Raw genomic sequence first — 14432 nt, forward strand, 5'->3', positions numbered from 1 at the left:
CAGCGGACTGTTTTGCATTTGTTAGCACATTGCTGCAATAATTAACACGTGTGCAGTTGTTCACAAACAAATGCAGCGTTAACACCTGTCTCCTGAGGTCAAAGAAAATAAAACAAAACAACAACAACAGCGGCAAAAAGTAAGTGCAAGTATTTCTTTCATGAGAACGAGCTGTAAGTTTTCACAGCGCCTTTCATCCGCGGATGAGCTGTTTTTCGCCGACGATGTTGCCACAGACACGAAAACAAAACTGCAGCCGTCGTGTGAACTCGCTTGAAATTGGTTTGAATGAAACAGTAGGATGGAGGACGTAGCTTCAAGCGTCAGCACTGCTTGCTGCCTTTTTGAGTTTTGGATATCATGCACTTTCAATTTAGGCCAAATCAGAAGATGGAGGATATATATGACCATGGACAACAGAGGAAAAGAGTAAGGGTGAATTCCAATTCCTTGCTTAACCCTCAATCTTAACCCTCAATCTCAAAAATGTGCGCTCCCTCTAGTGCAAGTGCTGTCCCGATTCTTAGAAAAATTAAGTTGAGGGGCAAGTTTAAGGGCTGTATCGCCCTCAATATTGAGATTTTTCGAGACCACCCTTGGAAGCAAGGGCTACCCAGAATGCATTGCTTGTTTTCACATAAGAAAGATGGCGTCGAAAGCAGCGAAGCGAGTGCGATACAAATTAAGTATTTTCTTTGTTAATAGAGATATAAAAATGATGAAAACCATTGTATTATCTTAGTTTAGGCCCATATTATGGATTACTGACATAATTGTTGCGTAACATTTATTTTTATTTTACGATCTTTTGTCAATAGCCGTCCGGTGCGGACACGCGATCGTTTGCTATGGTTTACTTTTCAATAAGCCGTGGTGTGTGGTAACTGTCAGCTGAATATGTCCGTGGTTGTGGTATTTGTATGAGTATCATCTTATGACTAACTGACAACCTAATAACTTGACTGAAATAAAATAATAAATAAATAATTGTGACGTAAATGTGTTCTTCTTCTTCTTCATTTTTGGAGTTGACAGACTGGAAGTAGCTTTCGCGTTATTCTGCCCCCCGCAGTCTAAAGACGTATCTGCATTTAAGGGGTGTCCCATTTCTAAGTGACAAAATAACCCTCAACACTTGGTTTTGAGGGCCAGTTAAGATTAAGGGTTGAGCTTGAGGGTTAAGATTGAGGGTTAAGATAGGAATTGGAATTGGCCCTAACTATATAAAATATTATTTGTTAGGGTTACAGTGGGTACACTCTTAGAAATAAGGGTTCCAAAAGGCTTCTTCTACAAGGGCTGAGGTTCTACCTGGAACCATTTGCTTCTGAAAAACCCTTTCCCTGAAGAAAGGGTTTTAAAGGGGGTTCTTGGTGGAACCCTCCAAAAGGTTCTACCTGGAGCGAAAAAGGGTTCTCCTATGAGAACAAGCCGAAGAACCTTATACGGTTTACATCACCCTGAAAATTGATTTTTGCCACTAATTAACGAACGACAGTGACATTTAGGTATCGTCTCGTCTGACTTTGTGTATATGTTCTTGTTTGGGTAACCGTGATTGGCATGGATATGTTTAGGCCCTCAGGTGGAGAGAGAGATTTATAATGTCTGCGTTCAATGAAGGAGTGAATGACAGCTCTCCGCTAACACTGTGGTAATATGACATGCCTCCCTCTGAGTTCTGTGCGTTCGACTTTAATCCTGATGCCGTGGCGTCAGGACATATTAGACAATGATTGATGGCGTCTTCCAAAAAAAACTGATTGTTGCACTTTACTTTCCCATTCTCTGGGCTTGTACCTGTCAATCCAGATTGTTATTACTGTTTTCTAAAAAAAAAAGTCTTATCATCTGTCTGTCTTTTATCGGAAAACTACTGCTGTGCTTTTCCATGAAATGTTGTAGGAATGGGTCAAAGAAGAAGCCACACAGAGGACGAATGGAATGGACACAGGGTTTGTCTTTTTCACCTTCCTTTAAACCTCCAGTGTATAATTCCCCTAAAATCATTAATAGGATGTCATAAGTGACAAATGGAGTGGGTTAGTACGTTGGTACGCTCTCCCTTTGAGCCCGGACAGCCGCTCTGGAAGAAGCAGATCCAACGATGACAATAATATAACGAGACAATAAGCGAGAATTCAAACTTCTTAGACATTGCAGGAGCCTCATGCCAGCTTTTTATGGCCTCATAAATACCAGCCCTTTAACAAAGCGCGGCGCTGTGCAACACACACATATATATATAAGCACAACGGCACATTAGACGCGAGTAACAACTTCCAGCGCTGCAAAGTCAAACGAAAGGAACCATTAAATAAGAGAACAGTGCTTTCTTTAATTAGGAGTGTGTTGTTGGTGTAAGGCTGGAGGCTCTGCTTGCTGCTGGTGGAGAGAGATAATTGGGGGGGGGGGGGCTCAAATATGTAGAAAATGTAGGAAGAAGAAGAAGAAGGGAGGTTACGATGGGGGGGCTGTGAGGTTTTGGGTAGAAGAAGCCTGTAAAAAGGTGCACAGAGAAATGACCACTGATGCAAATAAACAGTATTTAACAGTCATTATTAGCGATTGGTAAATAGGCAGGAATACATTAAACTCACGCCAAATTGATGAAGTATGCATTTAGTGGCCATGTCTTCCACTTCCTGATGTAGTCCAACTGTTTCATGGAGAACGTCTCTATCGGGGATGTGAATCTTTGGCTGTCTCACGATTCAATTCGATTTCGGATTCTAAGGGTTACGAGTCGATTCAAAATCAATTCTCGATTCAAAAATTGATGCAATGCATAGTGTGTTAAGGCAAATTGTGGCATCAAAACGATCCAGTTATATTAGATAATGTAATTTTTAAATGAACTGACTCCAATGATGTAATCACACAATGGCAAAGTTAACATTAAGTCATTCAAAACAAATAAACCCCTCGTCTCTATCATCTCAAATCAGTCTGGATGTTCTCCCCCAACCGTCTGCTCGCACTCACTTTTCTCTTTAAAGCGGACCTAGACCGGAAGTTCCAATTAACGCTGTTTTTTTAGTGTGTATCTGCGTCATTACCTTGTTTAAGAAGCCCTGAAGGTTCTAAACAAACAGTTCAGCCACTGCTGAGAACGCTGTGTTTTATTGTAATCTCGGGCTCAGCGAGATCTCTGAAAAAACCCGGTCCGGTTATGTAAACAGCGGTTCTCCTGAACAGCAGATCGTCCTGCTCCGGTCACTAGTCTGGGCACATCCGGTTGCGTACATTGAACCGCAGAAGAAGAATAACGTCCGTTGTGGAGGGTCTGCGTCTGACTCTGGGTCAAAGGTCGTCAAAGGGACTGCGGTGGGGAGTCGTGAAGAACTATTTTTAAACACTGTTAAAACAATGTTTTGATAATGAGGAGCAGTGCATCCACCGTTCCAGAGGGGGGAGCTGTGCTTCTGAGAGCGGGTGTGCTGATTATATCTTCTGAAGAAGTCTTCTGGGTGAGAGAGTTGAGTCTGAAATTTCGCGGCTGGGCGACAGTGTCAGAAAAGAGGATTTCTATCGGCTTGTTTACAGCAACTAGGAGGTTTTTGACCATAAAAACAAGTTAATGTATGTAAGTAGACCTCCATAACTAACATATATGTGCAACAGGACCACTCTATGTGAGCTTTAAAACCATCTAAAGTGAGTATTGTGCGTGAAAAGCTCCTGTAACACTCAGGCAAACAATCACACCACACTCAAAGTCACTTTATTCATTCCATTCTTTCCCATTCTGATGCTTGGTTTGGTGCTGATTCCATATTTGCCACAGTATATATAGTTACCGTGGGTTATTTATTTTGACTCACGGAGCTGTTTGCACCAAACTTACAATCATCTTACAATACATCATGGAGCGCATATATCGACAGACGTTTCCTGAATCTCTACCACAGTGGCCTCTGATAACATGTAGTAAAACCACACTATGTAATTGAACAGACAGAGATGCTCTCTGTGCGAACATCTTTATGAACAAATAACGTTGATCATCTTCGTGCATCCGTTTTTAATAACCGACGTCTCCCGCCGCCTCGTTAATTTCCTGCACATCAATAAATCTATTAAAAGCTATAGCGTTGTGACTTTGATGTGATTAACTATTTATTTCTATTTCAATTCCAATAACAGGTCTGTAGTAAGTAGCCGTGTATACGTAAGCAAGATAATGTGTTTGTGTGCAAGTCATTACACTCAAAGAAGTGCTCAAAAATAATCTTTAAAAATCTACAGCCGCAGAAACAACAACAACACTTTGGAGCAAAAAAATAAAGTTCTACAAGTTTTACACAGAAAAATAATCTTATCTGCACTTTTCTGTGCGGCTATAACCACAAGGAAGGAGTTGAGACTCAAGTGACGCATTACGCAGAGACCAGTGAAGCAGTGAGGTTGAAACACTGAAGCGAGCGACTCAGAGGCCATCAGGAAACGCTCAGAACAGAATAGAGAAGGTAAGAATACAGCGGGGGATCATAATCCTGTTGTTTGTCACAGACGAAGAAACTTCGAATCCTAATCCCAGTGAGGAAAAAGAACTGACGGCTCCATGTATGTACAGATACTGAGAGATTGACAATGCTTCCTTGACTTTGGGGCAATTAATATATATGTTTTTTCCCCGTTTTCCTGCTAAATCAGCTCCCGTTGACGCAAGATTAAATGAGCTGAAACATTGGGTCGATATATCTGCAAATGAAGTGTGACACGATCGAGACGCATTTTCAAAATTAAAGCAGCAATCTCAATCTTGGAATATGGAATATATATGTAGCACGTTCATTTTCTGTCCGAGCGCAAGAGAGTTCGGGATGTGAGGATCTAAATGTCATACAACTCAGTTTTTTTTGTTACTTCATGACCTGCAGGTCCGCAAGCTCTCTTTCGGCATGCTAGCCAAGATGCACCATTTGACATCCCGTATATAGTCTACATCCTGGGTGGGTTTTGTCCAAAAATAAACGTGAGTAGCAAAGCAGTTGCTGATATTTAAAGAATTTGTGTTTTGTGTTGTCAAAATTGCAAAGATTAACCCAATTTAATCTAGTGAAGTGTATTAGACACTTTAACACAGCAAAAATGTTACTATAATTCCGTGGGTTCACATGCTCTGTGAACTGGGGTTTACAATGCCCTACAATTAAGTTTTACGACAGATGTCTGTAGATTTTGTCTGAGCAGGTACTGTTCAGATGGATCATCGGTTGACCATAAAGTGGAGGTCTAGGTTAGGCATTGGTCCTGGCATTAGTCCTTTGATGTGCTCCCTTAGAAGAGACTGGAGGTCGAATGGCTAACCAAGGGCATAGGAAGATGTAGGAGGAGCAGGTAACCTTTATTAAGTGTGGCCTTGCTCAGGAGAAGTTAGTGCTTCTTAGGATTTTGGCTGAGGCACTCCCGAGCAACTGCAGAGCTTGGAATTGACACTTGACTTGTTACAGAATAAAGATTTCTTTGTTTGGTAAAATGTCTTGTGTCACGGAGTCTCATTCTACATCATCATCTCATCACCTGGTGTTCTGAACAAGAAGGAAGCCTGACAAAAACGACACTAGCTAGCTTGCTAACTTTGGCTGTGGCTAGCTAGAAAATCCTTTGGACCAAGGCAAAGAGTTAAGGTTGAGTCAAGTGCAGTATTATTGTTTCATTTATCATAAGACGTAACTCAATTTAGATTCTGTGAAGTCAAATATTTTCGATGTGATATCTGGACATCTTTTTTTTTTTTTTTTTTGAGCAACGTTATACTTTCTTCAAGCTGGCTAGTTAGCTAGCGTTGGTGGTGGCTAGCTAGAAAATCATTTGGACCAAGGAAAAGAGTTAAGGTTGAGTCAAGTGCAGTATTATTGTTTCATTTATCATAAGAAGTAACTCAATTTAGATTCTGTGAAGTCAAATATTCATCTTTTTTTTTAAATTTGATCAAGGTTATTCGTTTTCCAGTGCAGTTGTGAGTAGAAAATGTACTTTCCTCTAAAACAATGGGACGCGAGATTATCTCATCAAACCTGACAGGTCCAAAAAAAGCTTATAAGACCATAATCAGTGTATTATATAACCACCATCAAAGTGGCCTTCAATTAATTTCATGTCTTTTTCCAGGCATAATAATGTCTTATAGTACTGAATTCTCAGTGTGCCTTTGCTTATACACAGAATCCTCTAGATTCTGTGAAGCCCATGCAGGCAAAACCTGGAGACAATTTAAAAAAGAACAAAAAAAAAACAGATCCACGGTTCACTAAAGCCTGCTTTGTATTTGTTGTTGTGTGTCAGGCAAAGAGGGTGGAGAGAGACGAGCAGAAAGGATGGGAAAAGTTGCCACAGTGACTGGCTGCAGACCTTATATATCACACAGGAAAGGATTCAAATACAAGCTTTATCTGAGACACAGACACCTATACATTTGACTACTTGCACATACCCTGTTCTGTGTGTGACTTGTCTGTAATGAAACTATAAACTGTGTTTTTTTATATATGGAAACAATATTTGGAGGAAAATAACTGGTCCACTTATCTCTCTGAAGCAGCAGTGAATGAAATTCTTCACATTTTTTATCTATCCAAAGTGCTGTTAAACATCCTCCTACATCATCCCCATTGCACTGCAATATTATTTTCTTTATTTTCAGCTGTTGCTTAAGCCAGCAGAGCACACACACACTGTCACGGTGACTGGACCGAGGGAGAGAGACAGTCCCAAGACGGCACAGAGAGGCTCGCACATAAATAAATAAACAAAAGCGCGACACATAAATAAATAAGTAAAAAATGCCAACAGCGGTGTCAGGACATGCTCTGAGAGACAGCAGCAGCAGCAGCAGCAGCAGCAGCAACACAATCTAATTTCCGATAAACACACAGATTAGGTGGTGGAGACACAGACTCTGTAAATACTCCACACGCCCTTTTCCATGTGGAATAAAGAATAACTTTCACATATCCCGTAATTACGGAGCCCCCGAAGTGACATGAGAAAAAAAAAAATGACGAAAAAAAAAGAAATTGAAATCTCGAGTTTCCAAAAAAAAACAGATTTTTTTTTTTTCATCATTTTTTGGAAACTCGAGATCTTGACTTTTCGAACTCGAAATCTCGAGTTTCCAAAAAAATGTGAGAAATTTTTTTTTTTTTTCATTGTTTTTTTTTCTTCATATTATGGAAACTCCAGATCTCGACTTTCTGAAAAAAAACAAAAAACTTATTTTTTTGGAAACTCGAGATCTTGACTTTGAAACTCACAATCTCGAGTTTCAATCGGATGATTCCGCCAGTCTGAAGGTTTTTTTTCAAACCTTCAGACTTTGAAACTCGCGATCTCGAGTTTCAAAGTCAAGATCTCGAGTTTCCAAAAAAATGTGAAAAAAAAGAAAATGTCAAAAGTTTTTTTCGTAATTTTTTTTTTCCTCATGTCACTTCGGGGGCTCCGTACGTAATAATGAACATGTATATAATTTTTTTGTTTTTGTTTTTTTTAAAATTGTCATATGGTTTGTTATGTCCACAGTAGATGCATATTTAAATGTATTTACACCAGTTTCGGGACCAGAACTATTAAATACACACATACGTGCTGGTTTTGCATTCTTTGTGTGGACAATCAGACATAATGCATCATAATTAATGCCTAAATTTACCCCTGACCCTAAAGTCTGTTAAAGTTGTATGGGGAAGCCAAAATGTGCTCACAAAGATAGGTTTGATAGGACTAATCCTAACCCTGACGTCAACCCTAACTTTATGGGACCTCGATGTTTGTCCCCATAATGTGGTCCCCGCAGTACAGGGAATACAAGTACACACAAAACACACACAAAAGCAAAATATGCTAGAGATGCATTTTTAATGCTCAAGATGTACTAAAAGTAATATTAATTCTAAGATTGTGCAGTAATGAATCATGAGCACAATGAAAGAGGCAAAAATGATGATGTTAAGAGAAAATCACCAGTTGACACATTTTCTTTTGTTGTAATGTGAACATGAGCTTTAGCCTCTCAGTCGTTTTAATGCATTGTAAATGAACAAAAATGTATATCTTCTTCTTCTTCTCGGTCAGAATAACCCAGATTCTGACAGGATCAATTCAAAATGAAGGTGAGAATCTCAACTGCGTCCCCCTCCTCCTCCTCCTCCTCCACCCCCCCCCAAAAAAAGAGGATAAAAGATGGAGGATGAGTGGGAGAGCAGAGGCAGGAGAGACGAGTGGAAGAAGGAAGGACACCTGAGAGAGAGAGCAGTGGCTGGTGAAGGTGTGAAAAATGAGTGAGATATGAGAGATAAGGAGCGATGGGAGTGGGTGAGATTACGGGCAAATGGACAGAGGTGTGTGTGTGTGATGGTGAGGCGACTGCATCTCGACGACAGTCTGAAGAAATCACACTGAATTCATCACTGAAAAAGGTGATTAATCCCAATCCCATTTCCAGTGGTTACTCCGCCCCCTGGAGTTTTCGCGTCTGCTTCACAAAATGCGTTGAAAGGACGAAGAAGAAACGAAGAAAGCTCAGCGTCTATTTTTAAATATTCCACTCTGGTCCTTTGATCAACCTCAACGGTTAAGTGCTTGTTAAAGCAGAACGAGATGCAGAGTAAAGACTGGAATATGAACAAGCACAACAAATGTAAAATGAAGCAGGCAAAGAAGAGGTCTTGGTCTTGGTTTTTCACAAATGTCGATAAAATGTTGTCATGTTTAAATGACCCAAATGTTGTTGGGTCATTTAAACCTGAGAGTCAATGCTTATTATACATAAATGCTCTGCTTTGTGAACACCCAGTTCCACATAATAGTATTTACAGTTTTTAAAAGAAGGTATTCAAAATTGATAACTACAAAAAAAATGAAAATAAAACTGAAATTAGGAAACCCCGAAGTGACATGAGGAAAAAAAGGACACTTTTTTTTTTTTTTTTTAATCTCGAATTTCAAAGTCGAGATCTCGAGTTTCCAAAAAAATATGACATTTTTTTTTTGGGGAAAAAAATATTTTTTTCCATATTTTTTTGGAAGCTCAAGATGTTGGCTTTCCAATAAAACATTTTTTTTAAATGGGTTAGCCCTAACCCTTTGAGGCTTTCAGGGGGCCTCCTTCTAAAATGCCTTCTGTCCCTTTTATAAAGACAGAAGACGCCGTGGTCCAATATTTAAATGAAATAAACTGGCAATCGAGTCTAAAATGGGTGGAATCGCTCGCCGTTCCAGATGCTGGGTTGTTGTTTTTGTGCAATACAATAATTATTAACCATTATACAAAAGGTATAAAGAGAAACTCTTATTGTGAACTCAGATTTGGTGCCAGATTTTACAGCATCCCGTAAGGTAAAGTTGAAGGTAAGTTGAAAATCTAACTTTTTTTAGACGAAAATTCTCCCACAAAACAAAGCAAAACATGAAACTGTAACTGATTTTGTAAAAACTGCAGCTATCCGACCGTTAACTCTCCACATAAATGCACGGTGACACAGGATACGAGTCATTTCCCACACATTTCCCCTCATTTTCACCGCCATAATTACCAGAATGACGTGGTTATTTCACACGAATTCATTCAGAGAAGCGACAGAAGGCATTTTAGAAGGAGGTCACTTCCAGATATTTACGACTTCTGCGCTGTTATTTTACACCAAACCATTGGTGAATGATTACTCCCATTATTCAGCCTGAGATTCATTTAAAATCAGTTTCTTCGTTCGCGTTTTGACACATTACACACGACACCTGAGCAACTTCTCTGCCTCTGGGTGTCAATTAATATTGCAATATATATAATTCATCCATAAATGCAGTCACAATTAAAAATTAACACAATTGTGCTAATTGTGTTAATTTTAATTAACTGTTGTGCTAACAGTTAATTAAAAAATGTGTGTGTCTGACTTTCGGAAGGGACTAGAAAATAAAACAATTATGCAGTGAAAATGTATTTATTGGAGATATAATTGCTGATGACAGCGTTAACTGGTCGTGCCGTCTGCTACAAAAGTCATCAGACTCTCAATAGCTAAAAAATGGCTCTAAAACATCACAACTCATGCTTCCTCCCACGTCGCTGCCTTCTCTTTCTCCCTCTGGCATTATCGTCTTTGTATGGATGTCCTACATTTGCTTCTTCCATTGTTCATCGGCCCATATTCACTCATGGTCTTATACCTCTTACACTTTAAAAAGCTCTCACACACAGTGACCGACTTGCTTCTTTTTCACCTACAAACACACGTGTCAGGCGTCTGCTCCTCTACTTCGTGTCCACGTGCGAGTGTAAAGAGTGAGTGAAGACAGCGTGAAAAGAGAGGAGGTGAAGGGATGAAGATGCAGCACGGAGCGCAGCTGGTTACGCAGTCATGCTCTCCAGTAAAGAGCGTGTACCCAGGAACAGCAGCGGTGTTCGCGAGGCCCTTCAGTCGCCCAGGCATCAAGCGGTCCTAATTTGAAAGGAAACTCATGTTTCAGGACACTGTGCTAAATACAGGGGGGTCTGGGGGGGGTTAGACCCACCCTGATTAACACTCAAGACCCCCTGAAAGCCTCAAAGGCAAAATTTGAGGGGGGTCTAAACTAGGGCTTGGCGATTAATTGAATTTTATTCATGATTTTGATTTTGGCTTCTCACAATCATAAAAACATTATAATGGAAGAAAAACAATTAATGTGCCACATGGCGCGGCATGTATGTAAATTCCTATGCCTAACACCTTGAATGCACCCATGTTGCGTGCATCTGCAGCAAGCATGTAACGTGTGTGATTTTTTTTTTTTTTTAATCTTTTTTTTTTTTCTCAAGTTTCCAAAAAATATGAAAAAAAAATGTTCATATTTTTTTGGAAACTCGAGATCTCGACTTAGAAACTCGAGATCTCGACTTAGAAACTCGAGATTAAAAATAAAAAAAAAAATTGTGTTTTTTTTCCTCATGTCACTTCAGGGGTTCCGTAATTTATTTTGAATTTTATTTAAAGTTGAGTTTTGGTGGTTCAATAAAATAAGATTTGAAATCAATGAATATCGTGTCTATTACACATGATTTCAATCAGTCAAAAATAATTGTGACTAATATTTTTGCCATAAACGTCCAGCCCTAGTTTAAACATGTTACAGTGTAATTGAAATTATCTATATCTTTTTTAATTTCAGTTTTACATATATGATCTACATACATAATACACCTTGCATGCTTTCTTATCCTTTATAACCAAACAAAATATAAATTATTTTTTTAATTATTATTTTGTATTTTTAATGTTTTAATGAATTGTTTTCCAAATGGCGCTGTGGAAAAGGCCCACACGAGCCCACAGCTGACAGGGAAGATAGCCAATACTGCAGCGTGGCACCTGGGGAGGTGAAACAGTATTGTGCAACAAATGGGAGATGGGAACCCCCCGATTATTAATGGGTATTTTGCACACTGTTTCAGGACTCCCGTGACCTTCTTCGTGCCACCACGTGGAAGACCTAAAACTGAGCAAACCAACAACTGAGAGATGAGAAAGAGACAAGAACAGGATGAAAAACAAACCTGGAGTAAAATGTACTGAGACAAAGTGAGCAGAGAGAGTAATCACATCAGGGGAGGAACTGAGGTGAGTGTCTGTGGGCAGGGAGGACAATCATAGAGGACAGCATGGACAGCGAGTCAAGAAATAAGAACACACACTATGAAATAAACTGTAAAATAAAGCAATAACAAAAAAAAATAAATCTATATATTTAGTCCAATTCTAGCCCAACTGTAACTAAAGCGTCCAAAAGCTGTGTTACTTGAGCTGGTTGAGTAAATTCAAAGCTTCAAATTGAATCCAATCCAACCCAACTTTATTTATAAAGCACTAACAACAACAGCTGAGACAAAGTGCTGTGCATCGGAGAACGTGTGACCTAATAGACCTAAGAACAAACAATAAAACATACAACAAAATAATAAAATACTGTAGAAAATATTTAAAAGAAAACACAAATAAACAGGTCATACAATAAAACTATAAAAAAGATAAAAACCAACGTCTCATACACTCTTAGAAATAAGGGTTCCAAAAGGGTGGTTCTACAAAGGCTGAGGTTCTACCTGGAACCATTTTCTTCTGAAAAACCCTTTCCCGAAAAAGGGTTGGTTCTTGGTAACACTAATGGTTCCAGTAAGAACCATTTTGATCCAGAGAACCCTTTAAAACCCCTTTCCTGAGTAAAAGGTTTTACAAGGGGTCCTGGTGGAACCCTCCAAAAGGGTTCTAGGTGGAACCTTTATAAAAAGGTTCTACCTGTAGCCAAAAAAGGTTCTCCTATGAGGACAAGCTGAAGAACCGTATATGGTTCTACTTAGCACTTTTATTTCTAAGTGTATTGGGTTGAAATCCAAAGGGTAAACATTGATTTTAAGATGCGTTTTGTAAAATCATAGCTGAGAATACACGAGTTACAGCTTTAATTAATTTCCCCCATTTTTACTAACTCATTCAGAAATTGCAGTCTGGTGGAACTTCTGTGGTGTGGTGGGAAAAGCCATCGACTCCTCTGAGAACAAACTTTTTAGATCTGTTAACTGAGAAGCTTTTGGACCCTCATCAACCTTTTGAAGAAAGTGACAGACATCACAGAGAAATATGGAGAACTGGGGAAATTAAATGGTGGGCGAAGCAGAGACTCACTGCGGGGAAACAGCAGGGAACATAGTGCTGTCCATGGTGCTGAAAGCTTGATAGGTCACAGACACTGGATAAATGAACATGACTCATGACAGCTGTTACACTCAAATCATAAGAAGCTGGTGTCAGAGAGGAAATGAAGTTTCTTCCATTAATCAAGTGTGAATATTTCTGTTCTTCCTGTTAAAATGGTGTTTGTTTTTTAAAGCGCTCAAGAGATTGGCATCGTCTTGACTGAAACTCAGCTAAAAGCCTGGGCCCCAAGCAGGTAGGTTGACATGGCGGCCTCTTGTGTGTTTGCCCACGTCCGGGGCCCATGTTACTGAAACCATATGGGATAACATTCCCACTTAGTACCTCAGTATAGCCTGGAGAGTGGGCGTGATCTTAAAGTGGGCAAACACATTTGGGACCACCATGGAACCCATGGATAAACCCATGTGTGACCCTTACTGTCAGGCCAAATATAACCCGTATGGGGCCTACATTGACAGGCCAAGGTGTGTGTGACTGAAGAGATGAGAAAGAATTGTTTAGGAGTTTTTCTCATTCCAGAAGATGCCATTAAAGCTCATTGAAGAAGAAGAAGAAGAAGAAACATATTAGAGATTAAAAGAGGATTCAATACAAATAAAGCTAAGGGGAAAACAGTATAATATGTTTAAAAATTAAAATAATGATGATAAATAAAAAAAAAACCAACAACACTAGACTTTTTAAAATGCTTATAATAAATGTCATTGTGATAAGTGAGTGTAAACAAAGACGTTGCTAAAGTTCTTTTTGCCTTTTGCACATGCATCTGTTTCCTCACCAGAGGGATTCATTATTATTTATAAATAGTGTGATGTAATTAAAGGCATTTTTCATTTGACCCTTTTGTCTTTGCTGTGTGCATTTTGACCTCACCTCCTCCTCAGAGAATCACTGTTGCTGCTCTGTATTATTCTCTCTGACTATTAATGCTGTTTTTGTGCAGCAGTATAATCAGCCCACAAATGAACTCTGCTCAATAAGCTAAGTACAAAACACTTGGGGAAAAAGTCAAATACCTTTTTTTTCGGAAAAAATCCGATACACCTGATGTGCCAGTTTCTCATTGAACTCATTCGACTCCATCCGACTTCCACGCGTTGGCGACGCTGCAGTGGTTTCGCTCCCCACCGTCCACCTTTTTCACCAAACCCTAGTCGAGTGCTCCATCTACTCCTCAATTAAGTCAGCTGGGAAATGGAGCTCAGCCGTTTTTCAATATCAATCCCGAGGTATTTCACCATCCCATATATCAATCCTTCCCCCCCCCAGACGCAGGCATGTTCTGATTGGAATAATCATACTGTGCCCATAATTTACCTTACAAATCAAAATGAGCTCAGGAGTGCGTTGACGCCGCGCTGCCAAAGCCCACTGTTATCCATTGTCACAGCTGAGATCAAGGCTTGATAAAGTGAAGGTCATCCCGACTGTCTGGGGCTATCAGTTACGCCGTAGCAATCAACAAAATCTATTTTCCATCACAGTGGCTGCAGGAGGGAAGATGGATTCTATGCACATAGACAGATATTGATTTGGCAATTTCCAAGGGACAAACAAAATGGTCTCTCAACTGTTTAAATGTTTTTACTTTGCCTCAGAGTGATTCCCGGGCCCCAGTGGGAGTTTCATACAATCTTTAATCAGGAGAAAAACTCTGTGAGACGGGGGCTTCTTCTTCTGTGCGTTTGTTTGTTTGTTTGTTTGTTTGTTTGTTTTTAGAGCGATCCCAGCATCACA

The sequence above is a fragment of the Microchirus variegatus genome, assembly GCF_963457635.1.
Source record: "Microchirus variegatus genome assembly, chromosome: 5".
NCBI classification, from domain to species: domain Eukaryota; kingdom Metazoa; phylum Chordata; class Actinopteri; order Pleuronectiformes; family Soleidae; genus Microchirus; species Microchirus variegatus.